At 43.5% G+C, this 20,680-nt stretch overlaps 1 pseudogene; it reads right to left on the bottom strand.

Moving 5' to 3' along the window:
* Positions 1–685: 685 nt before the first annotated feature.
* The window catches only part of LOC138287267 (zinc finger protein 208-like), a 130,383-nt pseudogene continuing 110,388 nt past the window's right edge, over positions 686–20,680 (bottom strand).

Genomic DNA, 20,680 nt, shown 5'->3' on the forward strand with positions numbered 1-20,680 from the left:
TTAACTGGAATACAGGTGCAAGGTCTGCTTAATCCATTTCTGATATAAAACGGCAGCTTCCTCCACTGAAAATTCAGGTGGCAAAAAGGGGACTGATTCAGGCACTTCTGTGTCCAGAGCAGGGGCTGAACTATTATTGTCGGCCTCAGCTTCGGCTGACCAGAATAAGGTGGTATAAAGCGCACTCGACAAAGCTTCAGGCACCCGTTTCGCCCTTGGGCATTTCTAAATGATAATTTTAGTCAAAGAGCAGATGGAGTGTAAGGAATCAGAAGCTTGAAGACGAAATAGAATAAGAAAATGACCAGTCCAAATCTGGGTGACTGTTTTGTTGATGGTTATCAAATCATCCACGGCAAGGATAAGGTCAATACTATGACCGTCCTTATGAGTAGGTCCAGTAATCGGCTGCGTAAGACCAACTGCCTCCATAGAGTCCAAAAGGTCTCTAGAAATTGCATCTGAGACATCATTTACCCTAATATTAAATTAAAACCCCTTAAGATAAAAAATGAGGGTAAGATAGTGCCGGTAAAGTCAGTTTGATCAAAGAGTGAACAAAGTTACTATCAGGGGGCGGTACGATATAACCACAACTAGGAACACAGAGAGAGAGGGTTTTAGCACTAAGTCAAATAATTCAGTATTGTGAGGGGCATAAAACTGTAGTGTTTTGTTGCTCCAGTGTTCCTTAAAAATAACGGCTAATCCACAACCTCTAATTATCAATGAATCCATGTTTATTCGAATACTAGTGAATAATCGTAATAGCAGATAAAAATAGAAAAAAAACACATAAAAACAATAAATAAGCCAAGATTAAAACATACTTATAAAACCTAGCACATTGAATAACCAATACAGTATTTTTAGGTTTACGATTAAAAACAAACCCGCAGCACATAAAATGCATACTATTAAAACAACAAAGATTTGCAGTGCCGAATAGTTGATTTTGAAAAAAGCACCACTTTCAAGCAAACCTCAGGTGTGGAAAACATTTGTAAATAACATAAGGCTGGTCTGTCGAAACCTAATATTTTCAAGAGGCGTCTCAAGTAGCGACTAATAAAAGGCTTATAATATTTGCACAAAAAAGTCAAACGTAACAGCGTTTGTGGTGATAATTTATTGCAGTGACAAATACAGAGACTTTCATAATCCTAATGGAAAGGATAAATGACAACAAAGAATGCCCAAACTAAATTGTCTAGAAGTGCTCGTTCCCAAGTATGTATTGTGATAAGATAGGGTTCAAGCCCCAGTGTGGTATGGACCACCCCATAAGCCCTGATAAAAGGTTTTTGATGTTCCACAGATTCTAAGGCTGCCGGCCTTACATTCATAAAGGGCAACTTCACCCGCTGCTTTTCACTAGCAGCTTTTGAAGCAGGGGAAATAAATAAAGAAGGTCTCCCTGGTCCAGCTAGGGTGGTCCTGGTATAATGAAGCCAGAGTACTTTGTAACCAAAGTCACGGGAAGGACACTCTTCGATTACAATTAGATTAAAGGACGCACAATCATTTGTCCAATTGAAACTCCGCAGCAGCGGACGTGGCTTTATAAAATCCTCTATGTAACCTATCCTTAAGTCCTTGTGGTCTAAGCAGCTTGAACGGCACAGAGGAAGCCCAAAAAGGTGTCTACAAAACAATCTTCCTCTACGTGCATGCTCTTCACATTGCAATACCCCCAAGTGGAGAGAAAAGTCAAGACTCTTTGAGAAAGCGAGCTCCAGATCTGCAACAAGAGTAGAAAAAAAAATCTGTATTTGTGCCAGAGTGAATGCCATATGGCTTTGGTGACGCCACTGAATGCCGCTTTTGGCAATGATGCAATGCCAGGCTCTTTACCGGCAATGTGATAGCCTTGAAGGTTCTTGATCCAGACTGGTACCTGGGGATCATGCTATAGGTGAGGAATCAGCAGGTATAAGTATCCATCAGAAGTGGTATCTCTTTAGTCACAGGTGCTGATATTCTTGACTCACTGGTTCACAAAACCTTCGATACGAAACGGATGGACAGAGCTCTGGTGGCACAGATGTGCTGTGCTAATTCTGGCATTTAACAACAAGTAACAGTTTCATTTCCAAGTTCTAAAAGCAAACCCATCCCAAACTACCACTACTAGGATGTGGTGATGATGGTTAGAAGAAGGGACTCAGCACGTTGTTACTATTAATTCAGTGGAATGCATTCCCATGAATATTTAATTGGATACTCCTTCGTTTGCACAAGGCTGGGCTATGCGAAGGCTGCACATTTGGCAGCTCCAGCAACACAAAAGCAGATGATTTAGAAGGCTGAGGTCTACCTTATTTGTGGATTGAGAAAGGCTCAACTGTGTCAGAAATGTTCTCCCTTTACTCATGAGGCAGTACATACTTTTTGAGTTCCTGCATTCACCAGCAGAATTTATAAAATGAGCGATCCTTTTTGTTAATAGACACAAACCTGATTATCATTTGTGTCGCTTTTCTTCTGAATCCAGATTTATTTTCCAGGGTCAAGGCTCCAGAAATGTGCAGCAGGGAGTGAATAGTTCTGGATTCTAGCTTCTAAGAGCTGGAATTCTTTACTACTCAAGATTCAGGGCCAGATGTATGAAAATGTTTTGCACTCGCAAACGGTGCGAATCGGTAAATTTGCCCGTTTGCGAGTGCAAAACAGTGGTCTGCAATGTATGAAAGGCATTCGCAGACCACAAAGCAGAAATCGCTAAAATAGCGATTTCTTGCGTTGCGACCTGGGCTTTGCGAATCGCAATTTGCAATGCAAAATACCATGGACTGCAACCAGGTGGTAACCTGGTGCAAAATTTAAAAATGCATTTAAAATGCATTTTTAAATTGAACATGTAAAGCACACATGCCCTTTTGGCGTGTGTGCACCTTACATGTCCCCCAAAACATTTTTGGGGTGCAGCAGAGGGGGCCATAGGCCCCCAGCACCCTGGGGATTTGCATTTCCAAAATTGCGATTTCTGGTTCAGAAATCGCAATTTTGGAAATGAAATTTTTTTGCATGTGATACATGGCACTTTGCGAGTCAGTAATAGCGATTTCTTAAAAATCGCTATTACCGAATCGCAAAGGGCCGTGATGATACATCTGGCTCTCAGTCTTTACTTAACCGTCAAGTCTTGAAAAACCTGTTAGGAACTAAACTTCTCAATGTCTTTTTCTCCTAGCAATAATTTTGCTATCATACACTGATTCTATCTAGGTTGTTTGCCTGTTTTATTGATCTTTAGTCAGCTTTTGATCGAGTGCCGCAAACCCATCTATGGAGGAAATTGGAGCATTGGGGCATGCCAGAGAAAATGCTAACTGCAATTATTGGCCTATATAGTGATACGCGGGGCCAGGTGAAATTAGGGGGTGGCAGTAGGCTCACTTCAAATATTTGTACAAGGAATGGCTTAAAACAAGGATGTGTTTTGGCCACGTGCCTTTATAATTTATATCTAGCAGATTTGTATAAATATTTGTCAGTTGAAGATAGCCACCCTCCAGTATTAGCGAAGGAGAAGATAGTGTTCCTGCAATATGCAGATGACATAGTAATACTAAGTCAAACTCCTATTGGCCTTCAAAGATCGATCAATGCTCTGGGAAGTTATATTGAGAAGCAAGGGCTGAACTTACAGAAAACAAAAGCGGTGCGGCTGGTGGACTTCACAAATAAAGCACACAGGTGGTTTATAAAAGGCCAGAAGGATGAATCTGTTTATTCATATAAATACCTGGGAGTGTCTGTGGGACGTAATTTGTCGTTTGTTTACTATCAATTCACCCTCTCTGACATATGCTGTTGAACTCTGGCACGGCAAAGAAGCTGCTACTTTAAATCAGCTTCAAACAAAGTCCTACAAGGCAGTCTTTTGTCTCCCAAAAGAAACTTCTCCAGCACACATTTGTTTGGAATTTTGAATTCAACTTCAAAAATTCTAACGACTTAATGCCTTCGTGAAATTATGTTGGCGTCTCCGTATCGCAGAAAGAGGAGCTTTGACTAGTCTCTGCTGGTTGGAGATAAAGGCCCAGATGGAAGGAAAGCAAGCCAACTCGTGGGGTGCCTATCTTGAGGAAGCTATGACAGAGCTAGGTCTACAGGAGGCCTGCAGCATTTGCTAGGTGCAGTAATCTTTCTTCAAAAAACAAGTAATTAATTTTAGATTAAAAAAATCCTAGTAAAACAACGGCACGCCTGGACTGTTGTGGATATGTATACCAGTTGGAAACCTCAAGCATACATTGCCATACACTTCCATCATGTCTCTAAACAGCGTTTCAAGTTTTTTTCGATTTGGCATATTTGAGTCCAAAGATCTCACCCCAGCGTAGAGGGGTGAAAAGACAGAAACAAATTGTCATTTATGAGGTTATAAATTAGAGCCACTTTGTCATTTAATGTGCACATGTCCAAGAGTCACTACTTCCACGAAGACATTTTTTAAACCAACTTTCAAGGAGATGAATATACGCACTTGTAGGCAAGCCATTATTACTTGCCTATCAGGAACGTCAATCCCTTTGGCATGTTGTGGAGCAAAATTAGCTACTACTATAAATGCTCTTCTTGAAAAAGCACCATACGTACATCTAGGACAATATACTTTATTGGCATGTGCAAAGCTATAAATAATACAAAATTAGAATGAAGTCAGCCAATTAAAGGATGGGAGTGGTGATTTCTCATATTCGTAGCTAACATGTCTCTCAAAGCACCTAGTTAATAGTTCATTTTAAAATAATAGTATGTTAAGATAGTCCCATGATTTTATTGATAGGTTTTAATATGTGATCTTAAGTTTGTTTATGTTTTTTGTTTATGTACTTTATAGAAGCTATAAAATGTGACTGTGATCTTAATAATGTTTGAATAATGCACGTTAAGGTTGAAGGCAACTGCTTTGGACACAGTTGTGATTTGTATAAACTGTTCATGATGGAATACTGCATGATATGGTGGGTAGATGGGTTTTTGTATAAATCGTAATAATGCACTGTACAGCTGGCAACAACAAAATGAAGTTATTATTAATTGATTAACATACACTGATTCGCTCCTTGATTAGTATACACTGATTCTAACCTTGCACCAAACAGGATTTGGATGAATGATTCTCTGCAAATAAGAAACTCATAAAATATATTTACATGCAATTATTCTAACAATGAATCATTTCTGTAGTCCATGGTGAGCCGTCCAGTCTCCTAAGGATGCAGCTGTTGAACGGCACTGGGGAAGGACCATGGGAAGGACCATGTGATGATGGAAATGATCATCACTTCTCATGTATCAGGCCTTGGGAGGTACATGTCGTGCACTACAAGCATTAACCCAGAGAGTTACAGCTCACATTTTCCTACTTTCAATTCTCATGCTTTTGGACACTGTTCTCTGGCTTCTGTCACTCAACCATCAATGTTGCATACAAGTACCAAACACCACAACCAGCTATGAATATTCTTCAGGGTGTGCTTGTTAAATCAGTTTGAGTGTGATGGGTTTATAGGTTTTACCACTATATCCCAAAGTTAGCTGAAAATACACTTGTTAGTCCAAGTATTGGTTGTAGTGTTGCCTTTACGGGCAGCAATGACAGGTATGCTTGGATGGTTTTCTTTATGACTCTAGTTCATGGGAGAAGAAAAGTTTCCTATCTTTTAGTCCACACTCTGCTGATGTATTAATGTGTGCCTTGCAACTTCTTTTTTTTCTCTTATTTGTAGAGAAATGAAATGAGCAATCATTGACAACAGACACTCTTATAATTCTACAAAGCTTTGTGTGTGATTTTTCTTTTCTGACTAGTCGGGACTTCCATCATAAACCTTTTTATCATCTGGCATTTGGAGGTCCCACATAGTTGTAATTTTATCTTCTTCTGTAATTCGTTGATGGCTAAGTAGGCTTGGTAATTGACTAAAAGTTGTCACATTCACTGCACTTGAATGGTTTCCCCCTGTGTGTGTTCGCTGATGTATTTGGAGGTGTGACAAGCAACTAAAGTTCTTGATAACATCACTGCAACTGTATGGTTTTTACCCTGCATGTATTCGATAATGTCTTTGGAGGTGTGCTAACCGACTAACTCTTCAGACATTCACTGCATCTGAATGTTTTTTCCCTCAAGTGTGTATGTTGATGTCTTATTAGGAGTGCTGAGTGACTAAAGCTCTTCACACACTCAGTTCAACTGAAGTTATTTCACCCGAGTGTGTTAGCTGATGTCTTTGTAATTGTGATATTTGACTAAAGCTACTTCCACATTCACTGCAGTCATATCGTTTCTACCCAGTGTGTGTTCGCTGATGCTGTTTTAGGTTTGATAAACAACTGAAGCTCTTTCCACATTCACTGCACTTGAATGGCTTTTCTCCTGTGTGTATTCGCAGATGATTCCTTAATGTCGAAGAGCCACTAAAGTTACTTCCACAGTCACTGCAATGGTATGGCTTTTCCCCAGTGTGTGTTCGCTGATGGCTTAGGAGCTGCGATAACTGACTAAAGCTCTTTACACACTCACTGCACTTGAATGGCTTTTCTCCTGTGTGTATTCGCTGATGTTTCTTTAATGTTGAAGAATGACTAAAACTACTTCCACATTCGCTGCACTTGAATGGTTTTTCCCCGGTGTGTGTTCGCTGATGTCTTAGGAGGTGCGATAACCGACTAAAGCTCTTCACACACTCACTGCACTTGAATGGCTTTTCTCCTGTGTGTATTCGCAGATGATTCCTTAATGTCGAAGAGCCACTAAAGCTACTTCCACAGTCACTGCAATGGTATGGTTTTTCCCCAGTGTGTGTTCGCTGATGTCTTAGGAGGTGTGATAACTGACTAAAGCTCTTCACACACTCACTGCACTTGAATGGCTTTTCCCCTGTGTGAATTCGCAGATGTTTCTTTAATGTTGAAGAATGACTAAAACTACTTCCACATTCGCTGCACTGGTACGGTTTTTCCCCAGTGTGTGTTCGCTGATGGCACTGGAGAGCTGATAAATGACTAAAGCTTTTCACACATTCATTGCACTTGAATGGATTTTCACCTGTGTGTATTCGCTGATGTTTCCTTAATGATGAAGATTTACTAAAACTACTTCCACATTCGCTGCAATGGTATGGTTTTTCGCCTGAATGTGATCGCTGATGTTTTTGGAGATTTGATAAAAGACTGAAACTCTTCACGCATTCATTGCAATGGTATGGTTTTTCGCCTGTTTGTGATTGCTGTTTTTTTTGGAGATCTGATAAATGACTGAAGCTCTTCACACATTCTTTGTAATAGTATGGCTTCTCCCCCGTGTGTGTTCGCTGATGTCTTTGGAGGTATGATAATAGACTAAAGCTCTTTCTACATTCACTGCAATGGTACAGTTTTTCCCCAGTGTGTGATCGCTGATGTTGTTGTAGTGTTGATAAGTGGCTAAAACTCTTCACACATTCACTGCAATGGTATGGTTTCTCCCCTGTGTGTGTTCGGTGATGTTTTTGGAGATCTGATAAATGACTGAAGCTCTTCACACATTCATTGCAATGGTATGGTCTCTCCCCCGTGTGTGTTCGCTGATGTCTTTGGAGGTGTGATAACCAACTGAAGCTCTTCACACATTCACTGCAATGGTATGGTTTTTCCCCAGTGTGTGTTCGCTGATGTATATGTAGGTTTGATAACTGACTAAAGCTCTTCACACATTCACTGCATCTGAATGGCTTTTCTCCTGTTTGTGTTTGCTGATGGTGCTTTAATAGTGATGACAAACTAAAGCTCTCACTGTCTGTGTATGATTCTTCTTTATTGGGTAGTGCCTCTAGGTCGGGTATATATTTTTCTACATCCCATGACTGTGTTTCCTGACAGGCCAACATGGTTGATAAAGCACTTGTCTTATTCTCACTTCCCTGTATTTGTTTGTATTAAGGACATTTGATTTCCAATTTAAAAGTAAAATACAATGGTCACTAAATACTTGCCACACTCATAATATGAGCAAGGCTTCCTTACGAGAGATTAGATTGGATAACATTTTTTAATGCTTGTGGGTAAGGATTAACCTCATTTCGGTTGGTGCACATTAGGAGAGTCCGTTGTATTGTAGACAGCAGAAGTCCTCTCTCCTTTACCTTTCAGTTGTTTTCTTCACTCCTTTGTGCTTTTCTCTGGTTGCTGTGGTGTAGGGAGGAAGTTTACAATACACCTAGAGCACTGAATTATGGTCTGTTATCATTTTAGGTATCGGAGCACTGTGGTAGTCACATCATACAAATCCCATATTCAAAACTGATGTTGGTCGTCTGTTTATTCAGGAGGTGGTTTGTCAGTGTTGTTGCCTTAATTTTCTAGAGGTCATCTCTCAGTCGTGTGGCGTGGAGGTGCACAGCTCAGACTCCTGCGTTCACTGAATTGTCCTTCGGAGCTTCTTCCAACGTCTGTCAATTTATGTTCAGGGTCCTCAGTCTGTGATTGCACTGATGTTTTCCTGAATACTGGAGTTGATTATTTATTACCATTTGTTGTTGATTTACTGAACCATTGTTGGTCTCCCCAAGCAATTGATGCATTCAAGGAATGTTTACTGTGGGATGCAAAGAGATTTGAAATTACAAAATGTAAATATAACAGAATGTGATACACAATGTTTAACTGGATATAAACACCATCTCTTCTTTACCATGATTGAAACTTAGCGAGGGTAAAGTCACCATACACAAATATTTAACTAAATGTTCTGTTGAACACATCACATCCTATTTTCTTCTTAAAAAGAGGTGATTTACCGTGTTCACATAGTTACTTAGTACAGAAACGGCAAGCACGGAGAACCACCATGCTACAGGTACAGCTTTAGGGAGATAAACATGGACAAGATTTCATTTAAACAAAAACAGATGGTGGAAAAAGAAGGATCCGGATGTACTGCTGTTTCTTTAGTTTCGGGAAGTGTATATAACAAAGTCAACTCCTCTGGGAGTATATAACAAAGGTAACTGCATTCACATACTTCAATGCTTTCCTGTTCACATTGGATCAGCTCAGGTGCCATCAGGCCATCAAGGATGTATTAACTATTGTGGAAACTAAATTAGACTTCTTAGTGATTGATAATGGGCTCCTAAAAGCAGATCAGGCCATCCTCAGGGACAGAATAGATGTGAACAAGTCAGTGCTGGCTGGATTGCGCCCTTGCTGACCCACATCACATCACATGAAATGAATGCCAATGACGTCTGACCAAGTGACATGACACCACAAACTGTGCCCTGTTTTGGAGTGGAGGGGCTTCTCAGAGCGCATGTTGAGAAGGCTATATTCCTTGTGGCCTTGGCTGGGGGATAGGGAGAGCAAAAATGGGCACCACTATTAGGGTATGGATTGTGCATATCTCTCTTGGACAAACCAAGAGACTGTAATCTCCCAGACCTTGATGGAACATGTTCCTCTCTTCTCCGATTTCTTTTTTCAGCTTTCCTTTGGTCATGGCCATGTTTAAGACACAACCAGGAATGGGGGTTGGGGTAAGTGTTTTATGCTTTTGTTCATGGACACTCACCATTACTCTATACTTGCGAGTCGGGGCCCAACTGTGATCACAGCCTCTAGAATTTGAGTACACCTAGGGGATGCACACAAGAACCTAACCATTTTGTCTAACAAGGAGGACGTCTTTTCATCCACCAAGGCCACAGCAGCAGCTACAGCCCCAAACTACCTTTACGAGCCCAGGAGGAGGGCTCCAACATTTGGAGAAGTGCTTTTAAGTATTCTGAAATAACGCGGGTGTGGGCTTTGAAGCCTTTTCAAGCACCAGGACCACACCAGGGACTACAGCCCCAAGCTACCTTTACAAAACCAGGAGGCGGGCTCCAACGTGTGGCAAAGCGCTCTTCTGTGCGCTGAGCACTCGCGGGCTGCAGGGAACACCTGGAAGCATGCCCAGGCAAAGACCAGGCCATGAGCGGGTTCACCTGTGCCCGTCTGCAGCAAGATGAGGCCGAATTGGGCCCTCTCTCCTGGCCCATCACTCTTCCAATAGCATTTGTAATGGAGTTGGACTTTGTAAACTTGGTAAATTTTCCTCGATAATATGGTTATTACCAACAGGGATGCCTATCGTACATTCTTGGATATTTCTTCTAGTGACACTGACACTAAGGCTGCATTTCTATCAATTTCTGGTGGTATCAAAGCCGCTTTAACTATAACACAGCCCCAGATGAACACTGATAGGCCTCGGTGATTCGAAGGTAATTGTTCCAAAGCCCATAAACACCTCAAGATAGCCTATTTATAGGTTACCTCGTTGTCCCCTGGAGGTGAGAAGGTGCAAACCAGATTACAATGTAGCATTGAAAAAAATGGAAGAATGAATTAAAAAATATTGCCTGGGAATCCCTGATTGACACCAGTGCATCTAAAGATACCTCAGCTTTTTGGGATAGTCATCATCGGCAGCTTTTTTAAAGGATGATTGCATTCCCAGTTTGGAGGCAGAAACTAATGAGACCCAGTGGATCACCCATTTTTCAAAGATGTATTTTAACCATAGCCAGTCGTTCAAGGGGTTTCACCCTTCTTATATTGAAGCTTTGACTTTTGATTTTAGTAACTTAGTTTTTCTTGAGATTAAATCCATATGCCAATAGCAGGAAGCATGGGTGGTAAAGCCCCTGCCCCAGATGGTATTCCCAGTGATCTATTCAAGGTCAATGCCCCGTGGGTCCCAATTTAGCGTACTATGGTCTTGCTGCCCCTCTGGCATCCTTAAAACTTGATCGGAGGCTATATTCGTACCAATCTTCCAGAACGGTGATCCTGCCAATACTGCCTGTTACCTGCCCTATTTCACTCCTTGATTCCCTAGTAAAAGCGACAGTGAGAATGTTGTTGCATCACTAGAAAGAGTGTGCTGAAACGAACAACATTCTATCCAACCTACAGTATATTTTCCAAAAAGGCCTGGGGGCCTCTGAGCAGGGATTAAAACTTAATCTACCTTTAGGTAAACATACCATTATGAAGAAGGGCCATTTGTTCTTAGCCTTCTTCGATCTATCAATTGCATTTGATTGCGTTCTCCATAGTACATTATAGCCAATTTTATTAGAGTTATGGTTGGACCCACAGATTATAGCCTTTCTCAGAGATATATACTCCATTGGTAAGGCTACAGCATGATTTGGTTTCAGGGGTAAATGCACTAGCACGTTTGATCTTGGGTGAGGGGTCAGACAGAGCTGTGTACTGGAGCCCTTTCTATTTACCCTGTATACTAACAGGCTAGAGTCTGCTTTAAGTGGTACCACTAAGGATCCGCCACAGATCGGCCACAGACCCATACCTTGTTTGCTTTAGGACCTCCCTATTAGCTGTAGGATTTGTTAATTGCTTAATCAATAAAAGATTTCCCCATTTTAATATTATCAGTTGGAAACACATCCTGAATCTGTACTGAACTGGCTGTACGAATAAGGGCACGTTTTAGGGATTTGCTGACACAGTAGATCACGAGAAGTGGCTACCCTGAGGCTGGTGGCACAACATGGCTGGTAGTCTCAGCACATGTAGTATACCCCTTTGAACTACTGTACCTAAAACATGTGTAACATACAAATACTGTTACTATGTTTTTTTTAATTAAATAAAGGTTTTTACATTTTCCCTATACTTTACCATAGGTAGACTGCACAGTCAGGGTGGAGATCCCCCTATTGTAAAGTACAAAGAAAATTTAAAAAGCACAATAAAATGTATAATAAATTAGTAAAAATATGTTTAGATTGAATAGTATGGTAAATTATTTTTATATATTTATTTTAAATCCGATGCAGAAAATGCTACAACACTTAACTCAACTTTGAATACAATTGTTGATTCATTTAAATATTCCAAGTTACATACAAAATATTTTCTGAAGATTAAATTACAAAATACATTTCCACCTAAAGTTAAACAATTACACATTTAGATTATGCTTTAATTATTAAAAGTTATGTATAGAATTATAAATTAATAAAAAATTAATGTTACTTTAATTTATAAATGCAAAAAGGTTGATACAATATTTTATAATGAAATACTTTATTTTAATGTATCCTTATTTCCTGTGGGGTCTTATTTTAAGTCTACCTTTATTGTACGGGAGAATGTTGAACTACTAGTGCTTGGGCCATGTACTGGACTGGACTTAATACTTCTGTTTTTAGCAGTAGTAACTTACACTTGTAAATTTGGTTACACTGCTTGTTTCAATGGGTGGAAGTATCTTAGTCTACAGTTTGAGTAACTTTGCAATATGATTGTGTGAGTAGTCGAAAGTTGTAAAGTTACTCAAAAGTGTATGAGTAATGTTACAGGTATAACTTAGTCAAAAGTGTAAATTACCTTAGTGAATAGCCCTGTATCTGTGTTCCTCTTGTATTATACTGACTGTAGAAGACCGTAGGTGGGGCACACTATTTGCTATTGTATAAACTACTAAGCATGGCACACCCTCCTTAACTCTATTATGGAAGGTATAAATATAAGAAAAACAGGGAGCCACTTAGGCAGTTGATTTGGTCATGAATTAATTGGAAATTGTGATAATGTCTGGTCAATACACCTTAGTAAGAACCAGGGGGTGGTGGCCATTGCTGGTCTGCTGTTCCTGCACTGCCCCTCCCCACACATGGATAGAGGGGGCTATATTATGTTCTATGAAAATGTTTTCAGGTCTTTTTTATCTGATGCCTAGGACATTATCCCAGCTGATGATGATCGGCCTCCATCCTTTGTAAGTAATGCACTTCTTAGGGAAGAGGTATTAAAAGAAAGCTTTTCCTCCATTGTGCCGGAGAATCTCAGGGTAAAAGATGCACAAATGGGCTTTAAAACAGGCTCCTGCATTACAAGGGAAGGAAGCATACTGCCTCTCATCCCGCATAGTTCACCTCATTGCTTCCTAGAAAATGTAGGACACTCACTTCAAAGCTGCTGTAGTTTTTCATCAAAGTTGGTGAAGGTAGTGCTGTTATCTCTAGACACGTGTTTCTGGTTTTAGCCCTTCACCGGTAGAAAGCAGTAGTAGTAGAGAGCAGAGGAAAGTCATCTAGGTTGCTAAAATGCTGCCCAAGACTTCACAGCTCACAGTACCACCCCACAGGCGCACAGGGGCATCCCAAGTGAGCTTACTAGCTCACTGGCTCATGGGAACCTTTTAAACATAAGGGGGGAGGGAGCACACCGCATCTCATCCTTCATTATGTAGAAACCAAGGGGGGAGGATAAACACTCTGTACCACATGAATGAATGAATGAATGAATAAAGAGTACTTATATAGCACACATCTACTCATAGAGTGTCCCGGCACTCTAGGTAAGATAAAAGGCCCAAGACTGGTCAATCCTGCTTAAACAAAAAAGTCTTCAATTCTTTTCTAAATATCACCATAGAGTTAATCAGTCTGAGGTGCATAGGTAATTAGTTCCAAGCTCTGTGATTCCTCTGCAGAGTGAACCCCAGGTTCAAGTTTAATATCCTCTAAAGCCAGGGGCTCAGAGGCACAGCGTGTTTTAAACACATCTCTGGATCCATTACAGTATCAGTTTGTGAAAGTGCTATGTCACCCAACCATGAACATTCCCCACTCTATGGTGTTAAACCAGATTATTTTAGAATGTAGAAATTTGAATGTGCTCATACAAACGCACACTGACATGCTGTGCACGCTCACAGTACTGGACAGATGAAGAATTTGGGGCCATATGTACAAACACATTTTCCCATAGACACAGAATGGGCAAAACTGCTTGCTACATCTGGCCCTTAGTTAGAGAAATATAAAATGACTTTAGAATTTCAAATGGATTCTTTAGTCACACTGTAGAGCTTCGATCACAGTACAATCCCACAAACTCCAAATATGTCACTCATACAAGAACGTAAGAGTGTGTTCTACACAGACAGCTCTGTGCAGCCTGCAACCACCACTAGGCAAACAGATTTTGCTGCTTTTACTGTAATGCACTGAGTTTTGAGGATGAGGACTACAAAGTGCTACGTACTTCCCTTAAAGTTTTGGTGAATTCTACTGCCCTCTAGGGCAAGCTTCCTTTGGTCCATATAGAAAATACCATAGCTCGCAAAAGTACAGGAATTCACGCTAAGGGAACTTGTGCAGCTGAATTAACCATAAAGACAGTGATGCAAACATTCAATGTTGCTGCTGTAACTTGATCGCAAACAAAGATCAATGCAGAATACATGATGGCAATAGAGGCAACATTAAAAGGGAACCCCCTCCACCCCATGGTTTCCCTTCTAGATGTGCATATATGTAAGGAAATGCCTCCTTGGCATGGTTACCCCCTAACGTTTTGCCTTTGCTGATACCAAGTTATGATTTGAAAGTTTGCTGAGGCCTGCTAACCAGGCCCCAGCAGCAGTGTTCTTTCCCTAAACCTGTACCTTTGTTTCCACAATTGGCACACCCTGGCATCCAGGTAAGTCCTTTATAACTGGTACCCCTGGTACCAAGGGCCCTGATGCCAGGGAAGGTCTCTAAGGGCTGCAGCATGTCTTATGCCACCCTGGGGACCCCTCACTCAGCACAGACACACTGCTTGCCAGCTTGTGTGTGCTGGTGGGGAGAAAATGACTAAGTCGACATGGCACTCCCCTCAGGGTGCCATGTCAACCTCACAATGCCTATGGCATAGATAAGTCACCCCTCTAGCGGGCCTTACAGCCCTAAGGTAGGGTGCACTATACCATAGGTGAGGGCATAGGTGCATGAGCACTATGCCCCTACAGTGTCTAAGCAAAACCTTAGACATTGTAGTGCAGGGTAGCCATAAGAGTATATGGTCTGGGAGTCTGCCATACACGACCTCCACAGCACCATAATGGCTACTCTGAAAACTGGGAAGTTTGGTATCAAACTTCTCAGCACAATAAATGTACACTGATGCCAGTGTACATTTTATTGTGAAATACACCCCAGAGGGCATCTTAGAGATGCCCCCTGAAAACATACCCGACTTCCAGTGTGGGCTGACTAGTTTTTCCAGCCTGCCACACACCAGACATGTTGCTGGCCACATGGGGAGAGTGCCTTTGTCACTCTGTGGTTAATAACAAAGCCTGTACTGGGTGGAGGTGCTTCTCACCTCCCCCTGCAGGAACTGTAACACCTGGCGGTGAGCCTCAAAGGCTCACCCCCTTTGTTACAGCGCCCCAGGGCACTCCAGCTAGTGGAGATGTCCGCCCCCTCCGGCCACGGCCCCACTTTTGGCGGCAAGGCCGGAGGAGATAATGAGAAAAACAAGGAGTCGTCACTGGCCAGTCAGGACAGCTGACTTTTAGAAATCCTCCATCTTGCAGATGGAGGATTCCCCCAATAGGATTAGGGATGTGCCCCTCCCCCCACCTCAGGGAGGAGGCACAAAGAGGGTGTAGCCACCCTCAGGGCTAGTAGACAATGGCTACTAACCCCCCAGACCTAAACACACCCCTAAATTGAGTATTTAGGGGCCCCCAGAACCTAGCAAGATAGATTCCTGCAACCTGAAGACGAAGAAGGACTGCTGACCTGAAAGCCCTGCAGAGAAGTCGGAGACACCAACTGCTTTGGCCCCAGCCCTACCGGCCTGTCTCCCCACTTCAAGAAAAACTGTAACAGCAACGCATCCCCCAGGGTCCAGCGACCTCTGAAGCCTCAGAAGACTACCCTGCATCTAAAAGGACCGAGAACTCCTGAGGACAGCGGCCCTGTTCCACAAAGACTGCAACTTTGCAACAAAGAAGCAACTTTTAAAGACCACACGTTTCCCGCCGGAAGCGTGAGACTTTCCACTCTGCACCTGACGCCCCCGGCTCGACCTGCGGAGAACCAACACTACAGGGAGGATTCCCCGGCGACTGCGACCCTGTGAGTAGCCAGAGTTGACCCCCCTGATCCCCCCCAGCAACGCCTGCAGAGGGAATCCAGAGGCTCCCCTAACCGTGACTGCCTGCTTCAAAGAACCCGACGCCTGGTAAAGACACGGCACCCGCAGCCCCCAGGACCTGAAGGATCCGACCACCAGTGCAGAAGCGACCCCCAGGTGGCCCTCTCCCTTGCCCAGGTGGTGGCTACCCCGAGGAGCCCCCCCCTTGCCTGCCTGCTTCGCTGAAGAGACCCCTAGGTCTCCCATTGAAACCTATTGCAAACCCGACACCTGTTTGCACTCTGCACCCGGTCTCCCCCGTGCCGCTGAGGGTGTACTTTCTCTACTGACTTGTGCCCCCCGCGGTGCCCTACAAAACCCCCCTGGTCTGCCCTCCGAAGTCGCGGGTGCTTACCTGCTGGCAGACTGGAACCGGGGCACCCCCTTCTCCATTGAAGCCTTTGCGTTTTGGGCACCACTTTGACCTCTGCACCTGACCGGCCCTGAGCTGCTGGTGTGGTAACTTTGGGGTTGCCCTGAACCCCTAACGATGGGCTACCTTGGACCCAACTTTGAACCCTGTAGGTGGTTTACTTACTGTAACCGTATGGGTGTGGATGAATCATTCTAGACCGCGTTATAGTCTGGGAAAAGGTATTTTATTGGTGATATTGGATGTGGTATGAATCAGGTGAGTATACTTCAGTCTTTGTTTGCTGGATTTAGGGTGGTTGGATGTTCTTGAGGTTTGGTCTTCACTCTTCTCTTTCTGTCTCCCTGGTTCACAGGTTGTCCCCCGGGAAGCACATGTGGAGCGAAGAGAATAATAGCGGTAAGTGAACGTGATACTTGTTTTTTTTTGTTTTCTTATGCTTTCTTTGTTTTCCCTGTCTCACTGTTCTTGTCAAGGCTACATTTCTCAGACTGGTTTATGTTAGTATGTGCTTTCTTCCGTCTGTTTCTTTTAGTGGTCTAACTCCTGTCCTTTCTGTCTCATTATTTTCCTTCAGTGCTCAACCGTTCCTGTGCGCGGGTCTTAGCTGGTCTATTGTTGGTGACGGTGCTCTACGGTGCCCGGTGGTATGTATATTATCTCTCCCGATTTGTTCTCTCCCTCGTCCTTGCCCGTTTCTCTTTTCCAACACCCCCCAGTGCTCGTGCTTTTTATGTTACCCTGTTTTGTCCTTCCCCCTCCCTTCTTTCCGTGTTTTCCCTTCCCCCCTCTCACTCCGCTCTCTTTCTCTCTCTCTCTCTCTCTCTCTCTCTCACTCTCGTTCAGGGACGTGTTCCCATGCACCTGAATGGCCACGCTTCTCCGGAAGCGTGGCGGGATGCTGCACTTCGTCCACCCGGTTGCCTGGAACAGGGTCTCCCGTTGCTCGTCTTCCGCCTTCTCCTCCAGTGCTCGGATGGTACCGCTGCCTCCAGATCTCGGGTGGGCTCCGCTCCTCGTCTTCCTCGTTCGCCTCTCTCTCGCTGGGATTCTCCTCCTCCGATGGATGGTTCACGGCTGTTTTCTTGCCTCCCGCTTTCTCCTCACAACCACTGAACGCCGTAAGTTCTGGCAGCGGCACTTTTGACCTCCCGGCGTCCCACCACTGCCGGTCATTCCACCAATCACGGCCAGAGAGACCAGGAAGCCTTGGAGTAACAGGGGCAGCATCAGCACAAGTGAGAGCCATGTGCGGGTGAACTGGTTCCAGCCCGTCACATACACTCCCCCTAGAGAGCGGCCTGTCGAGACTCTCCAAGACCGGATAACAGGAAAGAAAATCCGCAGTCACCATTTGCTTACCCGGAAGATGCTGTATCCGAAAGGAGAAAGGCTTTAAGGAAAGGAACCAGCTGAGAATACGGGAATCAGTGTCCTTATGATGGGCGAGCCAGGTAAGAGGAGCGTGATCAGTAATCAGGGTAAAGGTCCTGCCAGACAGGTAATATCTGAGAGATTAAATTGCCCATTTAATCGCCAAACACTCCTTCTCTATAGCTGGATAATGTAATTCCCGCTGCAGAAGTTTCCTGCTGATGTATAATATAGGGTGGAGGGTATCATCATCCTGTGGTTTGGATAACACAGCCCCAAGACCCACGTTGGAGGCATCAGTTGGTAATACAAAAGGTTTACTAAAATCAGGACAACAGAGCACTGGTTCTGATATGAGAGCAGCCTTTAACCGATCAAAGCTATGTAATGCAGTTACAACGGGGGACCAAGGGTGTTGGGATAGGTGTTCTTTAGCATCTCAGTAAGGGGTTCTGCCACCGTGGAGAAATGGGGAATAAAGCGCCTATAGTAGCCGATCAATCCCAAGAAAGCCCTAATGTCTTTTTTTCTCTTGGGGAACAACATTTTTTAGATGGCTTCTACTTTTTCTACTTGGAGCCTAATCCGACCGCTCCCCACAATATAACCCAGATATTTGATACTAGTCTGGCCAAGTCTACATTTCTCAGGATTGGCGGTTAACTGGGCCTTTCGCAGAGCTTGTAAAATGGTATCTAGATGTGTCATGTGCTCCTCCCAGGTTTTGCTATAGATAACAATGTCATCAAGATAGGCAGCAGCAAACTGCTTAAAAGGTCGTAGGATTTCGTCCATGAGTCTTTGGAAGGTGGCGGGGCCCTGTGAAGCCCAAAAGGGAGGACAGTAAAGTGATATAATCCTGAAGGGGTGGAAAATGCTGTTTTTTCTTTGTCTTCCTTTCTTAAGGGTATCTGCTAATAACCCTTCGTGAGATCTAGGGTGGATAAGTACTTGGCTTGGCCTAATCTCTCAATAAACTCGTTGATTCTAGGCATGGGATATGCATCAAAATAGGTTAGGTTGTTGACACCCATATAGTCTACACAAAACCGGGTACTGCCATCTGGCTTGGGTACCAACACGACTGGTGAGCACCAAGGGCTGGCTGATGGTTCTATGTTCCGGCTGCCAACATGGCTTGGACTTCATCTTCAATAATCTTTTGTTTTGCTTCGGGGATGCGGTATGGCCGCTGTCGTGAGACAGTATTTATTTTCAGGCGAATGGGATGTTGGACTAGGGTGGTTCTACCCGGATATTTAGAGAAGATATCTTGATTGTGATACACTAGACGAGTTAGTTGGTTGTGATACAACCTAGTAAGATCGGGATTGATCCATGGCTGTACCTGGTTGGACAGGTCATAGGGAGGTAACATGGGAAAAGGGATGTCTTCAGTAACATCGGAGTTGATAAAATGAACGGAATAGCCCCCTGTGGGTTCTAGCCATTTTTTAAGAAGATTGATGTGATATATCTGTTCCCTGCCACTTCCTTGTAGAATGGCCAGCTTATAGGTGGTGGGGTTGATCTGTGCTATCACTTCAAATGGTCCCTGCCATTTGGCCAATAACTTATTTTCAGTGCTAGGGAGTAAAACTAGAGCTTTCTCTCCTACTGTTAGGGTGCAAACTGCACTTCGGGTATCATATATTTGCTTCTGCTTATTCTGAGCTTCCTGTAAGGCAGTATGGGCTTCTTCCCGTACTGTATGAAGATTCTCTCTTAAATCTCTGGTATATGTTAGGAGGTATTTTACTTCCTCCTCAGTGTCTTCCCACTGTTCGGCTAACATATCTAACAGTGTACGTGGTTGTCGACCGAACAACATCTCAAATGGGCTATGGCCTAAGGAAGCTTGTACATGGGTACGGATAGCATATAAAACCAACGGAAGTTTCTTTTCCCAATCCTTACCGGCCTCAGATATGCTCTTTCTTAGAAAGGATTTAATGGGTTTGTTGTATCGTTCCACCAGCCCATCTGTTTGCGGATGATATACTGAGGTACGGATTTGTTTCACCCCTAGCAACCGACATACTTCAGCCATTAATCTAGACATAAAAGTAGTCCCTTGGTCAGTCAATATTTCTTTCGGGAAACCCACCCTTGAAAAGAACTCTATCATTGCCTGGGAAATAGCTTTAGTGTGTATACTGGGAAGGGGTATGGCCTCGGGATATCGTGTGGCATAGTCCACCAAGACTAACACATATTGTCTACCCCGAGTGGAAGGAGTGAGGGGACCGATAAGGTCCATCCCAACCCTGGTAAAGGGAATATCGATAATCGGAAGAGGTTGAAGGGGAACGGGTTTTTGTGGAGAAGGGTTGTACAACTGGCGTTTGGGACACTCGGAACAATGCTTGCGAATTTCGCCATAAACCCCTGGCCAATAAAATTGTGTAAGGACTGCTTCCTCAGTTTTCTCCCTTCCCAAGTGCCCTTCCCTGTTATCCCCATATGCTAATTGTAACACTTGATGGCAGTGACTTTTAGGCACTACTAACTGTAGATCATTTCCTCTTGTGGGGGTGGGATTTTGGTATAATAGATTATTATGAATCAGGAATCTGGGACCAACCCCTTGTGCTGCCCCGGACTCGGCCTGTTGCCATGCGTGTTTTAAGGTAGGGTCCTCATTCTGATTCTGCCGGAACTCCCCGGTGATTGTGCAAACCTTCCCATTAACAATAGGACCATCTTGGGATGGGCAGTTCTGTATATAGGAACGTTGTTGCTCTCTTTTTTGTCTCCTGCTGAGGGTAATTCGTACTCGTTTGGATTCCCCTGTAACCATTCCACTAGGTGCCTCCGTCCACCAATCCCTCAAAAGATGCTCTTGCCCGGCTTTCTCTAATAAGGAGGGAAAATCCTCGTAATCTGTCCCGAGGATTATGTCCTCATCGAGGGTGGAGAGTACCCCTACCCGGAGGTTCTCGTTTCTTTCTC

This window comes from Pleurodeles waltl, chromosome 4_1 (assembly GCF_031143425.1).
Source record: "Pleurodeles waltl isolate 20211129_DDA chromosome 4_1, aPleWal1.hap1.20221129, whole genome shotgun sequence".
In the NCBI taxonomy this organism is placed as follows: Eukaryota; Metazoa; Chordata; class Amphibia; order Caudata; family Salamandridae; genus Pleurodeles; species Pleurodeles waltl.